Raw genomic sequence first — 14,881 nt, 5'->3', positions numbered from 1 at the left:
TTTACTACTGTTGTGGCATCAACTCATCTAGTTGGATAGCATTCAGTCCAGCCACTAAATATGCAGACAATAAGCAAACAATGAGAATAGCCGAAAAGGAGTGGCAAATTTATAGAACCGATTTCGAGTGCCACAAAAGACAGTGTGGGCCTAGGAGAACTTCCTGAGGTATATAGGCATACCTCAGATATACTACGGTTTCAATTTCAGACCACCATAATAAAGCCAATATTGCAATAAAGCAAGTCGAATTAATTTTTTGTTTTTCCAGTGCATATAAAAGTTATATTTACACTATACTGTAGTTCTATTAAGTATGCAATAGCATTATGTCTAAAAAAGCAATATATAGGGCACCTGACTGCTCAGTTGGTGGAGAGTGACCCTTGATTTCATGGTTCTGAGTTCAAGCCCCCCTGGGTGTAGAGATTACTTAAAAATAAAAATCTTCAGGGGTGCCTGGGTGGCTCAGTCGGTTAAGTGTCTGACTTTGGCTCAGGTCATGATCTCGTGGTTTGTGGATTTGAGCCCCAGGTCAGACTCTGTGCTGACAGCTCACAGCCTGGAGCCTGCTTTGGATTCTGTTTCTCCCTCTCTTGCTCTGCCCCTGCCCTGCTCATGCTCTCAAAAAATAAATAATAAAGCATAAAAAATTTTTAATCTTTAAAATAAAATAAAAAAAGCAACGTACATACCTTAATTAAAAAACACTTTGTTGCTGGGGAACCTGAGTGGCTCAGTCAGTTAAGCATCTGATTTTTGATTTCAGCCCAGGTCATGATCTCATGGTTCGTGGGATAAAGCCCCACATCTGGCTCTGTGCTAACAGCATGGAGTCTGCTTAGGATTCTCTCTCCTTCTTTCTCTCTGCCCCTCCACTGCTTGTTCTTGTTTGCTTTCAAAATAAATTTTTTTAATTAAAAAAAAAAAACTTTGTTGCTAAAAAAATGCTAACCATCATCTGAGCTCTCAGCAAGTTGTAATCACTGATTACAGATCACCATAACAAATATAATAATGAAAAAGTTTGAAACATTGTGAGAACTACCAAAATATGACACAGAGATATGAAGTGAGTAAATATGGCACCAATATACTTATTCAACAGGGTTGCCAGAAACCTTCAATTTGTAAAAATAATGCAATATATACAAAGTGCAATAAAGCAAAGTACAATAAAACAAGGTATGGCTGTACTGATTTCTTTCAGAAATTTGGTGAGATTCACAAGTGGTACACTGGGAAATACTTTAGTCAAAAGTTTTGTGGAAGCCAAGGCAAAACCAATACTTTTTAGTTCCTTAATTATCTCCCGTCTGCATGTATGGTCTTATTTGGGGGGAGATAAGTGGAAACCAAGAGGTCATGTTTGCCCCAGTGTATAACCTCTCTGGTAACTGACACCCTTTTGTATCTATTTGTCTTTTTCAGATTGTGGCGCATTTGCCTTCACGTTAATAATGTCAGCCAGCGAAAAGCAGGTTTAAAAATTAGGTGGAAGAAGGATGGGGAGTTCATTTGGAGTGAGATATTTAATAGCCCTATCAGTTCCTAATGATATGGTATTAGCCTCCTTAGTATGGGCTCAACAGTGAACTACAGCAGTTTTAGAAAAGAGAGGTGAATAGCTTAATTGGGCAACAATTATATGTCCATTAGCAATAGGAATACTATAGAAGTTAAGAATTGAGGGCACCTGGGTGGCTCAGTCGGTTAAGTGTCTGGCTTCAGCTCAGATCATGATCTCATGGTTCTTGGGTTTGAGCCCTGCTTCGGGCTCTGTGCTGACAGCTAGCTCAGAGCCTGGAGCCTGCTTCGGATTCTGAATCTCCCTCTCTCTCTGACCCTCCCCTACTTGCACTGTCTCTCTCTCTCTTTCAAAAATAAATAAAACATTGGGGGGGGGAGGAAAGGGAATCCGTGTGATTTCCAAATTGTGCCAAAAGCATGGGCAGACTCCAAAAGTCTATCTGGAGTCTGTGTAAATAAGTACAGTTTTCCCATTTGCCAATATGCCAGCTCTAGTAACAGCTGAGTTTGGCAGCTTGGGCTGATTTTACGTTGGGCAAAGAATATGCTTCAACTCTTTCATGTGAGGAAACTATTATGTTTCCCTGGAAATTTCTTGTATAGGATCTACCACAAAACAGAAGTACATCTAGATTGTCCAGCAGGGTGTCTACGAGGTCCTCTTGAGGCTTTGGAATCATTTCTACAGTTAACAGTGCAATCATGTGGAATGGAGTGAGGCTCTCCATCATCACGGAGGGGCAGTAACCATACTTAAACTGTTACAGTGAGGGCTCCTGGCTGACTCAGTCAGTAGAGCAAGAGACTCTTGATCTTGGGGTCATGAATTCAAGCCTTCTTAAAAAGAATTTGTTGGGGCACCTGGCTAGCTCAGTCAGTAGAGCAAGAGATTCTTGATCTCAGGGTCATGAGTTTGAGCCCCACATTGGGATTAGAAATTACACTAAAAATTTTTTTGAATCTTAAAAAAAAAGTGTTATGACATAAGATGATAAAAGGTGGTCAGAGGAGCCTGTTCATAAGTGGTTGCCACCATATAGAGAGGTGCTTTGTCTTATGAACTTTTAAGAAGGCAGACAGAGCATGACAAACTTAGAGGTGAATGACAGAGCCTAATGGCATCCTACTGTCAATCCAAGTGGCAGCTGTAGCTATTGCACACAAACATGGAGGCATACCTGATGCCACAAGGTCTAAGTGGCATGAGAAGTATGCTGTAGGATGTATCTGGGAGGAAAAAGATTGTCCTAGAATACCTGCAGCACTCGCACTGTTTTCATGGCAGTATAGATAAAAAGGCTTGTCAAAATTAGGTAAGCCGAGAGCTAGGGGTGTGGACAATGTTAATGTTAAGGTCTTAAGGGAGATTAGTGCCTCTGAAGGCCTGAAAATGATCTCTGGAAGGGTATGTGGGAGGATGGCATACAGAGGTTTAGCAAAGCAGCAAAATTAGGAATCCATTGGCAGTAGTCAGCTGGCTCTAGAAATTAACACCACTTTCTTCATTTTGGGAAAAATGATGGACAACGTTGACTTGAAGTATTTTGTGGTGAGCTTTTGAATGCCCTGCCCTAAGACACCTCATGTCTTAAGTAGGTAACAGTTGTTTGCACCCACCGAAGTTTAGATCTGGGGAGTCTATAGCCTCATTCAGCTAGTGCCTTTAGGAGAATGAGGGATTAAGAGGTCCCTGTCTAGTTTGATACAAAGTAAAAAGTTGCCAACATATAGCAAGAGTGGAAACTTGAGTGAAGGCTACAGAATCCAAGTCTGCTTTAAGGACTTGGGAAACCAGAGAGATTCACAGTATCCCTGATATCTGGAAGTCCACATTAAGTGTCTCTCTCTAAAAGTAAATGCAAAGAGTAATTGTGAGTCAGGATGCAATGGGATTGAAAGGAAAGCTGAGCAGAGGCCAAATACTATTAACCAGGCTGCATCAGCAGGAATTGAGTTAATAATAGCTGGACTAGGGACTACAGGGTTGTGAAGAATTATGGAAGATCTTATAGCTCTTAAGTCTCGTACAAATTGATAAATTTGGTTCCTGCTAGAGTCAAATTTACCTTCTTTCTTTACTGGCAAGATTGGAGTCTTACAGAAGGAGGAAGTAAGACAAGTATACCCTACTGCAAGAGTCTATTGTAGATCCAATTCCTCACTCTGCATCTCTGGGAAGAGGATATTGGGCTAGTACTAATGGAAGCAGTTTATTCTTTTTCCAAGTAATGTGCACAAGCTCCATACTATGTAACAATGCAGCTTCATTTGCATGTGTAGCCCAGGGATTAAATGGCACTATATGTATATATGTATGTATATGTATTTACTCAGTCACTCACTCACTTGAACTCATGACCCTGAGGTTGAGTCGCATGCTCCATGACTGAGCCAGCCAAGAGCCCCAACTGGGACATCTTTTAAACACTCATACTTTTCAGAGGAATTTAAATCGAGATGAGTTTCTAATAAGCAAAGTAGGAAATCTAGAGTTTGGTTTGAGGCTAGGGAAATAAAAATGCCTTTATTACATTTTATAGTGGCATTAAATTTACATAGCAAACCTCCACTCAATAGGTGTGCTGGTGAGGAGTTTGACAGTAGAAAAGCATTATGGCTGTTAAAGAGGGTCTAAGGATATGGGGGTGAGCTGGGATATGGGTAATGAAATAGGTTGCCCAGAGACTCTTCTAACTTGAATCAAATCAGAGGTGACAGGCAGAGAAAGATGCTCTGAACAGGTAGTAGAGAAAGTCACACCAGAGTCAATTAAGAAATCCAGTTCCTGGGGTTCTGGGTGGCTCAGTCAGTTAAGCATCCAACTCTTGATTTCAGCTCAGGTCATGATCTCACAGTTTAGTGAGGTCAAGCCCTGTTTCAGGCTCTGTGCTGACAGTGAGGAGCCTGTTTGAGATTCTCCCTTTCTCTCTGCCCTTCCTCAGTAGCATTTTCTCTCAAAATAAATAAACTTAAAAAAGAAAAAGAAATCCAATTCCCTATTCCTCTATTTTAGGTTTAATGGTGGACTTGGTGCAGGTGAGGATCAGCTGATCCTGTGATTTAAGAGGGAATTGTCCCTCCGGAAGAGAAAAACCTTCTAGGGGTGATGGGATCTATATAGATTTTTTGTTGTTGTTCCGTAAACTTTCTTTTCTCTTTAAGTGCAGGACAATTTTTCTTCCAAAATTTCTTCCTGATTTTTTACAGTATCTGCAATTGTGTGGAGACAAATGGGAAGGGCTCTAAGTAGATTCTGAGTCACTCTCAGAGTCATGTTTTTGCTTTTCTAGAGATTCAAATTGTAAAGCAAGAATTTTTTAGTTTTTAAAAATTTTTTAAAATGTTTTTTATTTTTGAGAGACAGAGATAGCACGAGCAGGGGAGGGTCAGAGAGAGAGAGGGAGATACAGAATCTGAAGACAGGCTCCAGGCTCTGAGCTACCTGTCAGTACAGAGCCTGATGCAGGGCTCGAACCCACGAACTGTGAGATCATGACCTGAGCTGTAGTTGGATCTCAATTGACTGAGCAACCCAGGCACCCCAAGAATTGTTGTTTTTGTTTCCTCTTGTATTCTTTTTTTTCTTTTAACTTTTTAAATAGTTTATTTTGAGAGACAGCGCAAATAGGGAAGGGGCAGAGAAAGAGAAGGAGAGAGAATCCCAAGCGGGCTCCGTACTACCAGAGCAGAGCCCAATGCAGGGCTCAAACTCACAAACTGTGAGATCATGACCTGAGCCAAAGCTGGACGCTTAACTGACTGAACCACCCAGCACCCCACCATGTTTTTTTATGATAGGGAGAAAACTTCCCACTACAGCAGAAATTAAAATACTTTGTTCAAGAGCTTCTGTGTTCAATGCAGTATGCTACTGAAAAGTCTATATAAAGTGTTCAACAGGGACACCTGGGTGGCTAGGTTGGTTAGGTGATTGACTTTTAATTTTGGCTTAGGTCATGATCTTACGGTCTGAGGGATCAAGCCTCAAGTCGGGCTCTTTGCTGACTTGGCTTGCACTTTCTTTCTCAAAATAAATAAATAAATATTAAAAAATTTTTTTAATATTTTTACTTTTGAAAGACAGAGACAGAGCTGGAGCAGGGGAGAGACAAAGAGAGAGGGAGACACAGAATCTGAAACAGGCTCCTCCCACAAACTATGAGATCATGACCTGAGCCAAAGTCAGAGGCTTAACTGACGGAGCCACCCAGGCGCACCTAAATAAAAAATTTTTTAAAGTGTTCAACAGGGACTTCTGGGTGGCTCAGTTGGTTAGGTGTCCAGCTTCGGCTCAGGTCAGGATCTGACGGTTTGTGGGTTTGAGCCCCGCATCGGGCTCTGTGCTGACAGCTAGCTCAGAGCCTGGAGTCTGTGTCTCCCTCTCTCTCTGACCCTCCCCTGTTCACACACTCTGTGTCTCTCAAAAAACAAAAACAAAAACATAATTTTTTTTAAGTATTCAACAAAGGACTTTGGATGCTCTCCTTTCTGAGTGCAAAATTCAATCTTAGACCAATGCTAAGTGGGGGGAAAGTCTCCAATATTGTTCCTACCAAGCCCTGAATATAAGCCTCCAGCTGAGCCATTTCCTGGTCATTTGCAGGAGGGCCTGGAAGAAATTCTGGCCCTGTTTCCTCTGTGTGTGGGGTTTTCCCTAGCGGGCTGTCTGGCTTGTCTGATAACTACAGTGTAATCCTGGACAGGAAGAACACCCTGTAGTAGCCAATATAGGTCCTGTGAGTGGGACTGGTAATGGTCATTAATCTTTTGAACTCCTCTCTAAATTTGGTGAGATCTTCTGAATGCAGAAGTAAAAGGTCTTTGTAATTCAAAAGATCTCCTGCTATCCAGGGAACATGAATTCTTTACAGTAGAGGTCAGAATACTTCTGCAAAATACACTGCATAGGAATGCCTGAAGCCAGCAGAGACTGGTTACAGAGGCCTGAAAACTAGGAATTATAAGGAAAAGAAAGACAGCCTTACTGCCCTTCCCAGGTGCTTGTGCTAAATTCACGTCCTGGCTTTTAGTATTTACATGTGTAACCTGTATATCCTGGGCCTACAGATGAAGCCAGAGTGCTCTTTGTGACTCTTGTAAACAAAAGGATGTCAAAGCAGGCAACTGGGTATTTAACGGATTTTCTGGAGAAACTGGAGAAGTTTTAGGATCTAAGAGAATTGGCTGAAGAGATGGAGTAGGGTTTTGAGAGGCGGGGCTTAGACCCAGAGCTCTAAATCTTCTGAAGGGTCAGGGAAAGTCACACATGAAAGGGCATATGAAAGGGAGGAGAAAGGAGGATTTACATAAGATATGTTCTTTAATTTTTGTTCAAAGTTCAATTCCTGTTCTTTCTTCTTATTAAGGAAATCTCTAAAGCTAGCTGTTATACTTTCTTTGTGTCCTCTTTTCAATTTGGTCTTCCCATAGGGACCAGTAAGACAACTGTTTAGGATGAGAGTTTTCTAAAAAATTTTCAAATGTAAAAGCTTTTGCAGTTCAAGCAATCCATCATCTGGTCATTGATGAGTAAGACCTTCAATAGTATACTTATTGCAATAGCAACTCCATTCAATAAGCCTTTTTGTGGAAACACTCAGAGGTAGCTCTTCGGGATTAGAATAAATCATTACCATGAATACAATAGGCATCTCTGGAGTGGGGGCAGAAGATGCAGCCTCTGTGATCCAAAACGTTCACTCTGAGGAAAATCTAGGAAAGTAAAGCTCATCACAGGGCTATAGGTATTAAGAATTATGTAGTGGAAAGTGTCTTGGTTCCCACAAGACTCACTAATCTGTGATACGAGGCAGGCACTTCTGGAAGCCAATTCTTTCCAGAACCAACAAAACAGTGAAGATTGAGATGACAAAGCCCCTCATGATAAACTCTGAAGCTGGCACAGTCAGATGAAGAGAATGCTGCTTGTGACTTCGTGACTGGGAACCCCAGGCATCCAACTGGCCACCAAAACGCACACTAGTGCATGTACCTCCTAGCTGCCAGAGACCAGAGACAATACTCTCACTGGTCACAAAGCCAAGCTTTCAAGACAGGGAAGAAGACAGAAGGAAGACATCACCTGGTTTTTCTCTTGTGCATATTAACAGCTTTAGCTAATCCTTGTTTTTTGTTTTTTTTTAGTTTGAGAGAGAGCGCATGCATGTGTACACACAAGTGGGGAGGGATAGACAGAAGGAGAGACAGAATTCCAAGCAGGCTTTGTGGTGTCCACATAGAGCCTGATGTGGGCCTCAAACCTATGAACTGAGATCATGACCTAAGCCAAGATTAAGAGTCAGATTCTTAAATGACTGAGCCATCCAGGCACCCCTAATCCTTGGGTTTCTTGGAGCCAAACTCCCCTGGGTTGGGGACTGTGTGGTGTTTCATACTGTACCTTGTTGCACAGATTATTTCCTGGCAGTTGACCTGGTGTCAATGCAGCCCATTCAGTAACCAACTTACCCTAACACAGGTAAGTTTGAATTAGCTGGCAAGCACCCTATCAGCTCTTAAGTGCTCGACCTGTGCCCACCAATTTTGTAGCTTTGGCTTTAAAGATGTCCCTAATCAAGAACCTTTACCTCATGTGCCCATTAGCCCACAACAGTTTGTCTAAACAGACGCTGGTCTAGTGAGAACTGTGAACTTGCCAGTCTATAATGCTGGCTGGAACAGCCAACTTATAGGGCCTATGCCAGAGACAAACAGAGACAAAAATAGTGACCATCTCTGGGAGGAAAAGGATTAATAAAAATCAAGAGTATTCATAATAAATTTTTACCAGAGTTGCTATTCCAAAGGAACTAGTTCCACAAATATTTCCTCCGGCAAATCTAAATTTAGAAAAGGACAAGAAAGGACTCTTGCTTCCACCAAACCCCACAGGCATAGATCCAGGAGATGGATGATTCTTACCTTCTGCCAGCTCTTTTTTCAGAGATCCCAGGATCTCTTAGCTGCAGCAGCCTCAGAGTGAATAGTGTTCAGCCAGTGAAGTTTTGTCCTTTGTGACAACCAACTATAGAGGAAGAATAATTTTTCCTCTACCTTTCTAGGTTCTTTAATCTAGTCTATTAAACAAATTGATGTAGGATAGATTAACAAGAGGAAAACAAATTTAATTACATACAGAAGCCCCACAATTAAATCAAGAGGCTCCCTGATAGGCAATTGAGGCTTACATGCCATTTAGAGCTAAGAAGGCGGCGATGGGGTCTGGGACCTCAAAGGGAAGGAACACAGTTCACATAAAAACAGGGAGAGCAAACGTTTGATAAACAAATGTTCACCATGCCATGCAGAGGGAAAAAGACACAGAGAGAACTTTGAATAAACAGGCCCTGTACCAAGCTCCCCACAGCTTTACCAGCTTACCGTATCTAGTCCATACTCTTTGTAACTATATTTGGTGATAACTTTCTTCCTGAACCAGGCCCTTTGTCTAAATTCTTTTAGGCAGTTGATGGAGGAGTTAAAAAAAACTCTTCTTGACTCTTGTGGGTCTTATCTTCAGCTCAAAATAATCAGCATGCAAAGGTGGCACATTCTGGGAAGACGTGTTCTGAATCTCTCATAGTCCACGTAGAAGCTCCAGCTAGTGCAAAAAGACTAAGGCAGGAACAAGCTCAGGCAGGTTTGAGTATTAGAAAGTGGCCAGTATGACTGAAGCAGAGCGGGAGAGGGCAGGACACAAACGTCAGAAGTAGACTGTCCAGATGAGGCATCAATATTTTTTTTCTAAGATGTTACAAGTCATTATTTTTCCCCACCCACATAAAATGTCTTTCTCTTCTAGAAATCCCTTCACCCACCCACCCAATTGTATAAGTGGAAGAAAATCCAGAAATCAAGAAACAAAACTGTGCTCCCCCTTGCTTACACTAGATGGCCCCACTTTCTACCTAAGTAAACAATGCTACAGACAGAACTCCCCTTTCAGATTCCCAACACATTTACAAACCTAACTTCATCTGATCTGAACACCATTTCCACTTTCTCTTATGTCATACTCTGTGTCCATTTCCCTGCAGCCTATTCACGAATCTTAGATTATGTTTTATCCCACTATTTCTTAAACCTCTACTGAATATCTTCCACTAATATTTAAATACTTAACATTAAATACTTCACTCCCATCTTTAAAAAAATGAAAGAGACAAACTCCTTTCCCCCGCGCCAGGTATTTACTATCTGCTCTCTCTTCCTCTTTATAGCTAACTTTAGAATTATCTACACTAGTAATCTTATTTCCTTGCCTCCCACTGATTCTTCAACCGATTTGTCTGGCTGCTACACTTAATATGTACCAAACTAACTAGGGAAATCAACAATCTACACACTGCTAAATTAAAAATTTTTTAAACATTTATTTTGAGAGAGAGAGAGAGAGAGAGAGAGACAGAGTGTGAGCAGGGCAGGGGCAGGGGCAGAGAGAGAGAGAGAGAGAGATACAGAATTAGAAGTAGGCTCCAGGCTCTGAGCTATCAGCACAGAGCCTGATGCGGGGGCTTGAACTTGTGAGTGAGATCATGACCTGAGCCAAAGTCAGACACTCAACCGACTGAGCCACCCAGGTGCTCTACACACTGCTAAATTTAATGGACATGTCTCAATCCTTGTCTCAGCCTCATTGCCATCTGACACTGTCAATCATTTCTTTATGGAAACATGATTGTCTCTTGTTTTTTCTGACCCCAACACTCTCCTGATATTCCTATTTCTGACATCTATTAGCTCACTCTTTCACCCAACCTTTAAATGCTGAACTTTCTGAGTGAACCAGAAATAATTTGAGTTGGGTTTCTACCTAAGTGCATAATCTCTCTAACAAGAATATTTTATTTATTTTAGAGTGTGTGTGAGTGAGTGAGTGAGGTAGAGAGACAGAGGAGGAGGAGGGGAGAGGGAAGGGGGGGGCAGAGAGAGAGAGAATATGAGAGAATGAGAATTCTAAGCAGACTCCATACCCAGTGTGGAGCCCAACACAGGGCTCAATCTCATTCCTCTGACATTTAGACCTGAGCAGAGGTTAGTCGGTTAAGCATCAGACTCCTACTTTCAGCTCAGGTCATGATCTTGGGGCTTGTGGGTTTGAGCCCCACATCAGGCTCCATGCTAACAGAGCAGAGCATGCTTGGAATACTCTCTCTCCCTTTTTCTGCCCCTCCTTGTGCTCTCTTTCTCTCTCTCAAAATAAATAAATAAACTTTAAAAGAAAAAAAAAAACAGCTTAAAAAAAAAAAGACCTGAGTCAAAAACAAGTTGGACACTTAATCGACTGAGCCAACCAGGTGCCCTAACAGAAATATTTTAAATGAAAGGTAAGTTCACTGAAGAATGGCCTAAAATAAAAACAATCTATTTATCCATTTGTCATGACTAATGCCAAACAGTATTTTGGGCACTAGCAATTCAGTGGTAAACAAAGAGGCTGTTTCTGACCTCAGAGTTGACACTGCAGTGGAAACAACAGACAAACAACAAATAATACAATGTCAGGTAGGGATGCCTGGGTGGCTCTGTTGATTAAACATCCAGTTCTTGATCTCAGTTCAGCTTGATCTCAGGGTCACGAATTTAAGCCCTGCGTTGGGCTCCACACTGGTCCTGGAGCCTACTTAAAAAAAAAAAAAAAAAAAAAAAAAAAAAGGGGGCGCCTGGGTGGCTCAGTCGGTTAAGCCTCCGGCTTCGGCTCAGGTCAGATCTCACGTTTGTGGGTTCGAGCCCCGCGTCAGGCTCTGTGCTGACAGCTTAGAGCCTGGAGCCTGCTTCCAGTTCTGTGTCTCCTTCTCTCTCTGCCCCTCCCCGTCTCATGCTCTGTCTCTCTCTGTATTAAAAATAAATAAAACATTAAAAAAATTAAAAAAAAAAAGGTAGTGGTAAGTGATAATGATAAAGAAATACGAAGCAGAGTAAAGCCATGAGAATGAAAGAGGATGGATATTTACACAAAGGTCCAACTCTAAGGAGGTGATGTTAAGCAGGGAACTGAATGAAAAGAGAACATAAGCCATACAAAGACCTAGGTAAAGAGCATTTCAGAGGGAACAGCAAGAATGAAAGCCCTTAGGTAGATAGGAAGTTGGCAAATTGAGAAATGGCAAGAAACCATTAGTTCTGCAGTAGAATTAATGAGGTTGAGTGGTAGCTGAAATTGTAGAAATAGGCAGAGACCAGAACAGACAGGACTTTGTAAAGCAGGGTAAAAAAGTTTGGATTTTTCAGTTATTTTATCCTGTTTGAGAGATAGAGAGCAAGAGCATGTGTGAGAGTGCATGTGTGAGAGAGAGCATGTGTTGAGAGTGGGGAAGGGGTGAGGAGAGACAAATTCCAGTCTGCATGCTTGGTGGAGAGCCCGACTCAGGGCTCAAACTAACAAACACTGAGATCATGACCTGAGCAGAAATCAAGAGTCAGATGCTGGGGTGCCTGGGTGGCTCAGTCGGTTGAGCGTCCGGCTTCAGCTCAGGTCATGATCTCATGGTTCGTGGGTTCAGGCCCTGCATCGGGCTCTTTGCTGACAGCTAGCTCAGAGCCTAGAGCCTATTTTGGATTCTGTGTGTCTTGCTCGCTGTCTCTCTGCCCCTCCCCTGCTCATGCTGTCTCTCTCAAAAATAAATAAAAGACATTAAAAAAATAAAAAAAGGAGTCAGATGCTTAACCAATTGAGCCACCCCAGGCACCCCTGATTTGCATTAAAAACATTTTTTTTAATTTTTAAATAATCTCTACATCTAATGTGGGGCTTGAGCTCACAACCTCAAGATCAGGTGTCCCAGACTCTACTGACTGAGCCAGCCAGGTGCCCCTGATTTCATTTTTAAAGGAGCATAAAGCATGTAGTCTAATAAAAAGTTTTATGAGAACTGTTTACTTTTCAAGAACTCACATAAGTGGCCTTCAAAATCAAATCAGGGGCACCTGGGTGGCTCAGTTGGTTAAGCATCCGGCTTTGGCTCAGGTCATGACCTCATGGTTCGTGGGTTCAAGCCCCGCGTCGGGCTCTGTGCTGACAGCTCAGAGCCTGGAGTTTGCTTCAGATTCTGTATCTCCCTCTCTCTCTGACCCTTCCCTGCTGGCGCTGTCTCTCTCTGTCTCTCAAAAATAAATAAAAACATTAAAAAAAAAAACAACCCAAAATCAAATCAGAAGAAATACTACAACAAAGTAATGAGATAGTCCTTTAGTACACTATAATTTGTTTAAAAATCACTTGGTATACTTTAAGAATAGAACAAACCCTTTCATTCAAACACTTTCCAATTCATCTTCTGACTTTCAAAGTCCAAACACAGGAACCCTACATACAATCCACAAGGTTTTAATCAAGTAAATACTTCCCTTTCAAAATTTCTAAATGATAGAGATGCTAGAGGGAGGCCTGGGTGGCTCAGTCAGCTCAGTGTCCAACTTGGGCTCAGGTCATGATCTCACAGCTCATGGGTTTGAGCCCCATGTTGGACTCTGTGCTGAGAGTCAGACCCTGGAGTCAGCTTCAGATTCTGTGTCTCTGTCTCTCTCTACCCCTCCCCACTCACACTCTCTCTCAAAAATAAACATTAAAAAAAATTAAAACTATACATATAGATGCTAAAATTAAAAGCCTTGTGATTTGCATCATTTACTTACAACATTATCAATAGTGCCTAGACCAGGAAAAACTGAAGTTTCACCTTCTGGTTTTATAATATAATTATGTATGATATTTTGCCTGAAGATGAAAAAATGAGAACATACACTGCTGTCAATTTTATATACTTTATCAAATCTGTATTAGTTTATCATTTACATTTTTATTACAAAATGATTGTCCAAATATATTGCAATAGTACAAAAGTCAAGTTACCTTAAATAAATCCAAAAACTACTGTTTACTTAAATGTTCAATAAATAAACACTTTGCAATTTTTCAAAAAGTCAAATCTTCTGGCATTTATTAGAAATTAAGCCCAACTCACAGAATGATATGCAAATAGTAAAACCGTATTAAATGGTAGAATGTTTGGAAAGAAATGCAATTTTGCTAACTTCCCAAGCCTTGCAACTTTATTTAGTCTATCAAAATATTAAGAGGCAATGCTTGGCAGGGCTTAGCAAACATTCCCACTCTCGTTTAAAGTACCAAGTAGTTCCCTTCTATTGCAATTACACTATTAGTAAACAAATACTATATTCAAAGGGCCAGGCTTTCTTCTCTCTCTAAAGTCACTAGTTTCCCTGAAATTTTCTGTTTTAACTTTTAACTGTGTGAAGCAGTGAAGTTATAATTAATGAAGTTTTACTAATTTTGGGAATTCCTATTTTAGACACTGCTTTAATAACATCAAAATAACATGAGTGCTCACTTTGGCAGCACATATACATCAAAATAATATGAATTCAATATGAAAATCACTTTCTCCCCATGAGGTAAGACTTTGTTTTCTGACATTGTATATGTCAACCAGTCATGGCAAATTAAACATGGCTATTTCACATGGCTGAGGTTTTTTTTGCCTCTTTTATAACCATCTCTGCTGTCTGAATATGCTCATAGAATATAAAAGAATTTTATCCAATTAAAAATAAGAAAAATAAAAATAAACCATATGGCATTATGAAGTAATATATATTATTTCATGATTATAGAATTTAGAATTACACCCTTTAACAGTATATACTCTTAAATTGTTGACTGCTTTAGATAAAAATAGCATCAGTTACCAAGCTACAATGAAAGCTGTTATCCTAAAGTCAGAGGCTTGAAAATTTCAATGCCCTTTTGCAAATGCTACCTAACTTTTGTAAAGTCAAACAAATATACCCAAACCAATAACATTATATGAAGATCATCAATGCAAAAGAAATCAGCAAAAACTGTAATTATGTTCTAGGGCTTTTAGAAAACTATGCTACTTACTGGGATCTTCTAAGTACTTAAATAATATAATGTATACCTGGGCTGAAAGGACAATGAAGTGAGAAATAATATAATTATATGTATATATATATATATATATATATATATATATATATTAGGTAGACAAATTAAACATTATACATATTAAATTTCACATAATCTTGGAGATTTTAGGAAAACTTATCTTTTAACTAAAAACCAAATAACCCTATCATACACTGACCATGTTGAACCACCCTATCTTGCCTGTAGAGTAGGTTCAAAGGAAGATACAGTACAATATTTGAACTACTAGTACTGTCAGTCTCAAGGGGCTGAAGGACTAAAAATAACCCTTGGATAAGAAATTTGGCAAAAAAAAAAACCAAAAAACTTTTAAGTAACTTTTGTTATTTGTGGTAAAATAAACCAGTTATCCCCAAAGTAATGAACACTCATTTCAAATAA

Source organism: Suricata suricatta, chromosome 2 (assembly GCF_006229205.1).
Source record: "Suricata suricatta isolate VVHF042 chromosome 2, meerkat_22Aug2017_6uvM2_HiC, whole genome shotgun sequence".
Taxonomy (NCBI): domain Eukaryota; kingdom Metazoa; phylum Chordata; class Mammalia; order Carnivora; family Herpestidae; genus Suricata; species Suricata suricatta.
The sequence above is the reverse complement of the archived record's forward strand: the minus strand, read 5'-3'. Positions refer to the sequence as shown.